The following is an 11,222-nucleotide window of genomic DNA, read 5'->3' as shown; positions in this document are numbered from 1 at the left end:
GAGGCATAAAGCCCTGCTTTTTGCCGATCCTTTCAAGATACAATTTTATGCTCAGTTAAAATGGAAAAGAGCATTATGTTTAAAGATAAACCCATTTACTGTGCAACCGCTTTGCTAGATTCTGTCATCAAATTACTTGTTAGTAAGACATTTGGACTGCCTGTTTTTTGTTTTGTGGTTTTTTTTAAAGTTGTTACACATCTCTTTCTCCTTGTTTATCAGTTGCTATGACAATGCTAATGACAATATCATCACAGACAAGGACTACAATCTTTTATTAGAGAGAAGAAAAGACAAAATCAGTTCTGAGAAGAAAGTTCCCTTTATTAATATACTTCTGGTTACCCTCTTTGACCTGGGTGGTTAGCCAATATTCAGGGTCCCTATGGGTTGTTTCTGTTTAGAGAACAAATGGATAAGGGAGTGAATTGGGCTTTTTAAGGCACTTCTGTTTGTTTAGAAAGAATGTACACAATGTCCCGTTACTCTGGGCACAGCAGGAGTCAAAACAATAGGCCATGTTTTCTCTTTTCACACTTTCAAGCTTCTTTTGAGCCACAACTCAAGCTCATTCCTTCTTAGCTTTCTGTCAGGGTCAGGGTACAAGGGTTTTCCTCACTGGCTCTGCTGTGTCCTTGCTCCTTCCTCTGGCTGGTTCTCCAATGTTTCTGCTCTCACTTTCTGTATCGCTCTGTTTCATCATATGCCACCTTGTCCCCAGCATCCACAGTTAGATCCTGGAGAAATGCCTCAGCCCCCACAGTTCAGCACTGCCAGACATGTGTGATGCTGTATGTACAATGCGATACGTATGGTGTGGCTCCTGGGGCCTGAATGAGCATGTCCCACAGATAAGGTAGTTCTTGGGCTTTTCCTTAGGGGAGGGAAGCTTTCTCACCCACCATCTTCAATGAAGTTTCATTGCTACCTTTCAGCATAACACCAAATTTATTTCCAGTACTGTATTCTTGCTCCCAATCAGATCTGTTTCTGCACAGTAGTGCTGTGAGATGGAGGAACAGAAAATATGTTACTATTTCCTAACAAAGCAGCCTGATGTAACTTTATTAAAGTTGTGAAAGAGTCCTAGAGGAGATAAACAGACTTGACAGCATTTAATTTCAATAAATTTAGGGCCGGATCCTGCTTTTGTTTTGCTAATGAGTACTAGAGGGAGATAATGCATGAGCTTCAGACAAACTAAAAATGGAAATAATGGCCCAGCTCAACCACAAAATGCAGGTGTGTGATGGAGCTGTTGGGACATTTTCATGCCCAACAGAGGTGACTCCAGTGTTCCCGCTCCGAGTTCAATCCATCTCTGCTGTGACCAACGGGTCTCCTGTCCAGGCCCGACTGAGCTACACAGACACTGCTTTTGGCAGCAGCTCTGCTGCTGGCCACTGGGGCTCTTCTCCTTGATTGGAACAAAGTTTGCATACAGCATAATGTCTGCTCAGGCAAGGCAAAGATCTTTGATTTTCAACAGCAAAAACATCTAACAGTTGCATTTTCTTTTGCTTTTAAGGAAATAAACTCAAGGAGTTTTAATTTATCTTGAGTTTATGCCACAGCAGTTAACATGGCCCACTCAACACCTAAGGAAGCTTCTAGTTGTTCTCAGGCAAGACACATCTCTGCTTTCCATATGCTTTCTTTTCCTCATGCCTTCTTACCACTCCTCGCCTCCATCTTTGTGTAGGTGGTGGACTGTGATGGGGTTCAATGTAGACTCTGAATGGAAAAGATCCTCTGGTATGACCTCACACACCTACAAATTTGAAAACAACTCCTTCACTACCACGGATGAACCAGTTAAAATTTTCTGAAGGCCCCAGCAGAACAAATCGGTATATTTGGCCACATTCACAGCACTAATACTTTGGCACTGATGAGAGAGATGAAAGCTGTCTTTCTAGAGTGCATTGCCACCCATGAAACTGGTGGCATGGACCTGTCAGCACTGGTGAACTTCATGCCATAAGAAACCTCTGAATTCAATAGAACCTAATTTAAATGGAAGTTCACATGCCAGAACAGAGGAAGCTTGCATCTTTAATTAAAAATCTCAAGTCATCAACTCACCCAATCAGTGATTAATCCCCAGGAAATGCCCTTTGCTGAGACCGTTATTTCTTAATTAATATACAGTGAGCAGTATATATTTGGTGTAGTGTTTGAGGAAGGGGGCAAGTTCTCCCCAAGCACTGGAGAGGGTAAGCAGCTCTTTCCGTGGAGCATACAGTTATGGGCACATGGTATGTAAAGTCCTTGAATCCGTTTTCTTTTTAAAACTTTGAAGAAAACAGTTCAACAAGCTCTAGTAAGATTGCCACAGAAGAGACAATAGGTATTCTCAGGTCTATGTGGTGTTAATTTCTTCCACTTTCAATAAATTGACAGTCACTTGATCAGACTCTGAACAAAAGCTCTCTCGAGCAAGTATCTTTAATAATCTGCTCTACAATAATTGTTATCTGTCCTAGTCACTGTCAAAGCAAGGATTTAGGAATATGTCTCCCGTCCCTGAATCTGTAGATCAGTCCCAGATTTGTACAAGTCAGTACATATACAGGCAGTACTGATCTGATCCAGGCCAGAGGGGAGCACTCCAGTTTATTTCTTTTGTGACTGGTCTTTATGCCACCTTTAGCTTTACACTGACCTTTTGCTGGCTACAAGACAACAGCCAGTCTCAGCATAAGGCTGAGTGTTGAAGATAATCCATCAACATTTTTTGAACCAGTGTGAACTCAGTGTCAGCACTTGCAACACAAATCTAGCTGGGATGTATTTGGTCACGTAGGAGGAGCACTGGAACTGGACTTACTGCATCCTTGAACCACAGCCTCAGAAGCATGCCCTAAATGCAAGATTGCCTTATGAGGCCATTTTGCCTCAATCTCTCCTTTTGGATGTGTTCCACTTTGCTTGCAATTTTTGCATATTCACTGAGTCAGAGAGCATGAGAATAACTCTTTAGCAAAGAGCTTTGAGCACTTGCCGGAGAGGGGAAACACATGGATTCCAGCATAGACTGAAGCATTTCAGCAAAGTGGAACAGTGTCAGTAGGAGCGACAAACCGCCTCCAGCCCTGCAGTAGTCGCTGGTCTACTTAGCCAAAGTCACACATCATCTGAGGAGGACACACAGGGTATTTGGGGTAATGGAAATCCTCATCCCCTTGTCCTAGCTGTGACCACTGCCCATGTGGGAGATGGGTAAGGTCTCATTCTGTCCTTTCCTACCCAGCCACTGCATGTGCATCCAGCTCTTTTCCAGCATGAGCTGTAAGAGCTCTGTGGCCCTGAGTTTGTGTAGCAACCTCACAGCTCGCTGCACCCTCCTGCCTGCCTCCTGCCTATGTTCTTCCTCCAAACTGTTTTGTTCTGTTTGCGGCACCTGGCTCAAGGCCGCCATGCACACTGTCAGGCAGTTTCCCCCAATCACAACCTAACTGGTAGCACCTGACTGACACAATTCATCCATCAGGTCAGGATCTCCTTTGTGCCATCAGCACAAGCTGTCAGGATTAGCTCAAAGATCCACCGTATTCAAAGATGTCAGGTGTTTTATTCCTTCCTTCACCTTTACACCCTTGTCCCCTTCTGTCAGGTACACCATTTGCTGCTGAACTTATGTTTGTAAGTGGCTGAGCATCCTTTTTCTCAACAAACTGACCTGGGACTTACCTCAGTACTTCCATAGTCCCCTGCAAGCAATCCTGCCCTCAGCTTTGTTAGGACTGATATAGTCTCAGGTTTTTATTCAGTGATCTATTCTGTTTTGCTCTTTCTGATCTTGTAATTCAGACATCATAAACAGGTTTTTGCTGAGAATCAGTACTCTAGACACTCAGCTGAAGCTACATCTTGTTTAACCCACAGGCCAAAAGCTTCCTGAATCAGTGACTGTGACCCCTTACCATCGGGTTAGACTTCATAGGCTGTCTGTTGTCACTAGCTATAGTCATGCTTATCCTTAGAAGTAAAATATTAAAACATCCCTGTGGGAAAGGAAAATTCTGATTTGAGGGTAGCATTTCACACTTCCCAAACAGAAGGCAAGGTAGAACAGAATTAGCTCCTTGTTCTTTTCTTTGTGATTATTCCGGACTAAAAAAATCTCCTCAGAAAGCCACTGCAAAAGTTTTTCTGGTCCCATATGCCTAAAATAAATTACTGTTTTGAAAGCCTGACATCAGCTGCTTGCAACCTACTTTGTTGTTTACATCCTTCTGAAGATCATTAGCAGAAGTCCGAGAAACCCCAGTCCTGTGGCACATTTTCTCTTCCTTTTCAGAACAGTTCCATTATGCCACTTTTGAAAGTTTTGATATTTCGTTCCCAATCCTGATTTAGAAGCATCTGCTAATAAATTGACAGGTTGTGACACGTCCCAGTAATTTAGGGCTTTTTCACCTTAGATTCAGAGTGCTGTTTTTATGGTTTCAGGTTTTTTATTCACACAGCTTCCATCTTGAGTAGCTCTTTGAATGGGGTTGTCAAGACAAGTATGTTTGGTCTACATTTTTCCTGGAACTGAATTCAATGTTGCCTTTAAAATTCCTCTGTGGACAGCAGGTTTCGTTCTGCAATGGCTAACTTTTGATTCATGTGATTTCTTGTCTTTCTAGCATTGAATATATTCAAAATTCTAACATAAGGAGCTTATTTTTGTTGGTTGCATTTGAAATTCATCCACTTCAGTGTGTGACCCTCTTCCATTACATACCTAACAAATCTGGGCTCATCATTTGCTCTGTCTCATGCCCAACGTGTTCTCAGAGAACAGAAGGTTTGAATCTTTGATATCTGCCTCTACAAATGGGAAACCATTAGTAGTTAGGGCCTTATTATTACTGCTTAACATTCACATCGAGGTATTATTTGGAGGGCCTAGTGACTGACGCTCTGTTTAGTTTGGATCTGCGCATATCTATGCTGAAAAGGCAGTATGTACTCTAAATAATTAATGGGAGAAGAAATAATTCTTTGCTGAATATAAGTTGCCAGCAATGCAGTTTTGCTTCGTCTAAGATGGGTAACTCTACATATCTTCTGTCTCCAGTAATGTCTTATGATGGTAAGGCAGGTTTTTTATACCTTTGCTTTGCAGATTCCTCCTCCATGGCTTACTTGTAAGGGAGGTCTCTGAAAGGTGATCATGACAAGCAGTCCCACTGTCAGCCTGTGCGTGTAAACTGGCCACACCAGGATTCATACTTGCTTCAGCCACAATTCCACAAGTTTGTTTTGTTTTGTTTTGTTTTAAAGAACGTCAAAACTCTATATTTTAAAGACTGGCATACTGTCTTTATGTAACTCATCATTTTAAACTCTTAAAATATTTTTTATTTTCCCTGTGAAATAACCAAAAAGTAATTGAGAGCACCTAACAACAATGGTCCAGAGCACAGAAAGGTTTAAAAGCAGTCCCCATGGTTCTCTAGTCTTTGAAGTCAAGCAAAAATGGTGACACAGGTAGGGTCTGATTTTTGTTTCAGGATAACAGTGCTTGAACCAGGGCAAAGAGATGAATGGGAACCCATTGATTCTCTTTCAGGGCTCACTGATGCTTACATGATGCCCAGGAGAAGCCTAAAATCTGTGCTAGGCATATGTCTTTTCCTCAGCCTTCTTCCTTGGGTTCCCCTGCAAGTGTGGAAATAGAAGCCTATCTGACAACCAGACCATCTCGCGTGACCTGCAAACCAGTAACCAGTGACAGTAACCTTTCAGCCACAGCTTACCTGGTGGCTGCTTGAAGAAGGAGCCTGGTAAGTCAAGCAGGTCATCCACTCCTTTTAAAATCCACAAACAGCAAGAACTCTCTTTATCAAAGATTGCTGGTGATACAGTTCTGGGGAAAAAGAATAAATTTTCCACACAATTTCCAATTTTTAAATGCAAATATTACACACATTTTAAAAATCTAAATGCTATTTTAAAAATTAATTTAAAATGCTATTTTAATGGCTAAGTTTTATACAGACCTTTTCACACTATGTCTTCACACATTCATAGCCGCAGTTCATGGCGTATGCACTATTATTACCTATGTGATAATATGACAAGTTGAAAAATGGTTTAATTTTACTGCCATATCACTAAGGACTCCTGCTATCTAGTACCAAAACAACTGTAATACTCATATGTCTCCTATTGGTGTTGTAATGAAATAATATTGACAGTCTGAGCACTACAACACAAATGGGAGACACTCTGTACTAGGAAAGAAGATAGTTATCCTAAATGGTTATCATTATCAATCACTACTAGTAATTCTTAAATAGAAACTAGTTTTAATATTTTTGTAAAAGAGCACTGAAATTTAAAAATTAAAAAAAAGCAAAACCAAAAGCAACCCCAACAAAACACCTTCTCATCTCTGAATTATGCTTTCAAAATTCTTATCTTTTTTCTTTTATCTAAATTTTAAAAAATATATTTTCCTTAAGTATTTCCAGTGAAATATAAACTCTGAACTTCCCCCAGCTACAAAGGTAAAAAAAATTTTCAGTACCATATTGCTGATCTTGCTACCACTCAGATTTTGTTTGGGTTTTTTTGGTGCTACCCAGAATAATAGCTTATATTCTTAATGCTTCATTTAGAATAACGTATCAGGCCAAATCGTGCATTTATTATGCATTATGCATTTATGCTAACTCACAAGAATTGTTGGGATACTATACATCATGAAATTGGGACAGATTTTGCAGTCTCGTATCTCTGTTTCATCCTACCTTCCCTTTTCCATGACTTATGTTGAAAGAATCACCTTAAAAACACCACAAAATGGTTAAGGCTCACTTATTTTTTCGCTTTCTCATGCCTCAACTCTTGCACAAAGACTTCAAAAATAAACTGTGTGGTACAATTCTGTTACAGACCTCTAGTGAACTCCCTTGCAAAGCACCAAGGTGGATCAATTTTATCACACTCTATGCCAGAGAAGGTGGGTAAGGTTTAGAAAAAGCTGAGAGGAAGCTGTTTCTTGTTTTGGTTTCTATTACACTTTTCTGTAGTGTAGAGGTTATTTATGTTATTTGTTCTGACACTTTATTAAATTATTGCACTCTCCCATGTCTTTTCTCTCCTAAAGCTCCACAGAGTGTTGTTTGACCTTGTACAATACTCACCACTCAAGAGTGGTGTGTGACACAGGACAGCTATATCTTATGCCATGTATACAGCAGGGGTATTCTCTCTCGATGACTGTTTCAACTGTTGACAAACACTGACAAGGGCAGGCCTAACCAATTTACCTTTTGCAAAGTTATGCCAAACCAATTGCAGAGGTTCTGTATGAAGCACTCATCTTCAGCCTCCCAGGTGTAAAACGCACTGGAATAATTTTCCCCAGGTATTTTCCTAAACAAGTACACTATTCAGGTACAAGATAACTCACTTGTGTATCTTGATGTTCTGCACACCTTTTCTGCCAATATTTCTCCCTCTCACCAACTACAACTGTTTCCCCAGTGCCAACTCATTTTAGATGGGATCTGTGGTTGATAGCTGAAAGAAACTCAACCTGCAATTGCTATTTATGATATGATTACACAGGTCAAGTTTAATTTCAGCATTGTGCATTGAATCTGTTATCTAATCATTCTAATGATACACTACTCAAACCAGCAGCGGGGCCAAGGGTGGAAAGAAAACCTTGATTGTAACTTGTCTGCCGATGATTGGAATTTGTTATGAAAGAACACTAACGCAATTGTCATTGACACCCTTTGCCAAAGGTAGGGAACATTTGCATCTTTCCATTGTCACTGTACCTGTGTGACAGATGAGCAGAGGTATGCCAGAAAGGATGCAGTGTTGTGGGACGGATCACTTTTTCCCAGGGTTAAAGCAAGGATATATTTAATCAGATTAGCACCTTTAAGAAAATGCCATCTTTCAGGGAGAACATAATGGGTCCTCAGCTGAATACTGCTCTCCACATTCCATAATAAGGCCTGCCGAATCACAAAACCACCAGTGGCTGTCTCAGGTGGCTTGTTTTGTTTTGCTGTTTCATCAGTAGATGCACATGCTAGAGAAGCTCCCGTAGCAGAACAAGCCTCCTTGCTGGGACGCAGTGTCCTGGAGGACACACATGCCCTGCTGTGTGCCCTGCCACACGCCCTGCCATGTCCTGAACTCCTGCCTCCCTGCAAACAGCCCTCCGGTCAGCGAGATGCTCTTCTTGAGAAGGGAGACAGCAATGCCAGATCAAAACAGCCACGGCAAGATGTGGGAACAGGTTGAATCAGTGCAGCCAGATCAAAGCGTCAGCACAGCCGTTGCATGAGTTCGTCACATCTGCACACCGAAGTTTCTTGCAGGGAAGTAAAATAGCTGAAGGAGGGATTTATTTGCCTCTGTATTAATGCCAGTCCAGAGCTGCTCTGTATTGTGTGTTTTGCCCCTTTGAGGCTCTTCGGGATGTGTATGTCTGTCATCCATGGGAAAAAATGCCTTTCCTAACACTGACTGTGAGCAGAGTCACCAGAGTCAAGCAGGAGGATTGAAACACTTGTGCCACAGTGAAGCAGAGCCTTTACATGTAGCTGTCTTGTGTCTGTAACCCCCACTTCCATTTCCAAAATACTTACATGTCCTTGAATGTGCCAGACACAAGATTTGGCTCTTAGAGCTGATAGTCCCTACATAACTTCTGGGAAAACATAAATTGACAGATTACATGTTTTTAATAAACTTATTCTGTTCTCCCCAAAGACTGGTGTGCAGTCACCTAAGAATAAAACAAACTCCATCTTTTAAATCACTCTCCATTTTGTCCTGGGCTTGTGCTGGCTATATAACCTCAGAGCTGCTGGCAATATGCTCCTTTGCCCATCCAGGCCCCACCAACAACAAACCCCACAGGCAATAAGTACACTTATGACAGCAAAGCCCAGCCCTTGAGCCCTAAGGAAACAGAATTAGACAGCGGTTGGCTCCAGGCAAAGCTCTGCTGGGGCTCCTTCCATGACCTTGTCCAAATCACCCCCACCCCAGCTTCCCCAGTGGCAAAAGATGAACCCGATACCCCACCCCATCTACCCGAGCAAACCTACTTGTCTCATAATACAAGTTCCTTATTTGTGTTTTTACTGCTTATTTCAGTTACTAATACTTAACAATTTACTCTCCCTACAATGTTTACCCACCTGCCCCACAGCAGTGTTGCAAGAACTGACTACAGATGTGAAGTGATTGAGTCTGTAACTTCTTTTTACCGAGGGAGGGCTGGAAAGGAAAACGTACATCAACCCCATAAAACTGAAACGAAATTTTCTGCGGATTCCCGGGTGTCACCCCCTCCTCCCCCAAAACAATAAACAGCTACTCAACACACAAGATTACCGCAAAAACCCCAAGTGAAAAGCGTCATGTTGTGTACTTGAAATCGCTGTCAGGGAGGGATGTTTGGTACGAGGAGGCTGGAGTGGAGCTTTCTCCGCAGACCTCCCGTCTGAAAGAAGGGAGGGCGGGGGGGCGGCGGGGTGTGCGTTACGCTGCCCGCCCTCCTTCAGCGATGTGCCGCCCGACACCCGCCGCCCCCCGGGCCCGCGCTAATGGCGCTCGGAGCCCTGCAGCGCCCGGCCCCTCACGGACGGGCGGGCGGCGTTTGAGCGGCCAGCGGCCGCCGGGCTCCCCCTAGGGGCGGCGGGGCCGGGACACCGGCGCCTCAGGGCGCGCTGCCTCACCGGCGGCCCGGCGGCCGCTGTACCCCCGCGGTAAAATAACGATCCGGCCAGGGGGCTGCTCCGTCCCTCCCGCGGGGAGGGGGCCGCGGGCACCGCGCTGCAGCCGGCCACGGTGGAGGCTTAGTGCCCCCCAGGAAAGCTGGGAGGCAAGGGGCGAGCCACATGAGCCACATGAGCCACATCAGCAAAGCTATCAGGGGATGTGATCCTCCTAGCTGCTCTCTCAAGCCGGGGTGGTCACTCCCTGATTTAGCATCCGTAGTAAATAATAATAATAATAGTAATAATAATAGTAATAATAATAATAATAATAAATTAATAAGTAATCATTGCATGGACATCCTTCTTTTAAAGGCAGAAGGCTCTGGAATAACAATAGCTACCTCAAAACGATAGCTACGAACACATGGGGCCCGTTAGCTGAAATACAATCTTTTTCCCCTAAAAAGCTGATTAATATAGTGCTCCTGCAGGCAAATTTAGATCTGCATGAGCTCTGCACGCCCGTGGAGCGCAGCATCGGGGCTCTGCGGCCACGCTGCTGTTAAGGATAATGGGCAGGAAAGGCCGACCTTCTGGAGTGCGTGTACCGCGGTGACTCGTCAAGCGCTGGAAGCGTGCTGCTGCTGCTCTCCAGCCTCACCACAGCCGGCGGCAAAGCAAAGCAGACGTGTGCCTTTGTGGGAAAGGGTACTTGCGATCTGTTGTTCGTGTGCTTATAAGAACGGCAGGAAGCTGCTGACCGTAGGAATCGGTCGCGCTTAGATGCATCAGCGGGTGGTGAAAAGCTTAAAATAAGGTGTAGGCTTCACCTTAGAATGTATCTATGTTGTAAATGATTAAATAAGAAGAGATTTGTTGTCTGACATGGGCTGCTCCTGAGGGTTTACGCTGACACAAGGCTCTGCAATTTGCTCCAGTCCCATAGAAGAGGGATCTGAAAGCACGTCTCAGATGTTTTTGATCAGTGAATTTCTGGCTATCACTGAAGACCCATCTACTTAGACCTTGAAGACTGAGCATTAGATCTGGAATTAGCATGTGGGGGGGCCTAAGAGCCAGTGAAATGTATATTCCCTGCTTTTTCTCGTGCTTTGGAGACATACTACCACATTCTGCTCAGAGCAACGTCTGTGTTGCCTCAGACTTAAAATCCCATTACAGGTGACTACAATAATTGACAGATAGCAAATTCACAAATCATCCTACCCAAGTCCTTGTATGAAAGAAAAGGCATCATTTCCAACAGACTGGATGTGGAAAAATTGATTTCCTGGCATCCAAACATAAGAACAGCCATGCTGGTTGAGACAAGTCCATCCAGCCCAATAGCTTCTCTCAAACATAAACAACAGCTGATGCCTGGGGAACAGCATAAGAGAGGGGTAAGCATGCAGTGATAGTTCCCTGGCATGTTGTCCCAAACTCCAGCAAGCTGTGTCTCAGGGACTTCCCTGAGACAGATGTGCTATCTTTAAATTTAATAACCCTTGATGGAATTTTGCTTCCATG

General features: G+C 43.5%; 1 long non-coding RNA gene across 8 annotated transcripts; it reads right to left on the bottom strand.

Annotated features, from left to right (window-relative positions):
* Positions 1 to 251: 251 nt before the first annotated feature.
* LOC136098760 (uncharacterized) lies at positions 252 to 9,590 on the bottom strand. Of its 8 annotated transcripts, none has more exons than XR_011737582.1 (7): positions 9,367 to 9,590; positions 9,171 to 9,249; positions 7,791 to 8,674; positions 5,997 to 6,058; positions 5,754 to 5,863; positions 1,677 to 1,771; positions 252 to 1,003 (listed from the first exon to the last, which is right to left on the bottom strand). It is a non-coding gene; the product is annotated as an uncharacterized lncRNA (long non-coding RNA). The 8 variants fall into 8 exon arrangements; XR_011737585.1 differs by having other exon boundaries at positions 8,613 to 8,674; XR_011737587.1 differs by having other exon boundaries at positions 9,404 to 9,590.
* Positions 9,591 to 11,222: the final 1,632 nt, after the last annotated feature.

The sequence above is a fragment of the Patagioenas fasciata genome, chromosome 2, assembly GCF_037038585.1.
Source record: "Patagioenas fasciata isolate bPatFas1 chromosome 2, bPatFas1.hap1, whole genome shotgun sequence".
Classification (NCBI taxonomy): Eukaryota; Metazoa; Chordata; class Aves; order Columbiformes; family Columbidae; genus Patagioenas; species Patagioenas fasciata.
This window is presented reverse-complemented; position numbering and strand designations above follow the sequence as displayed.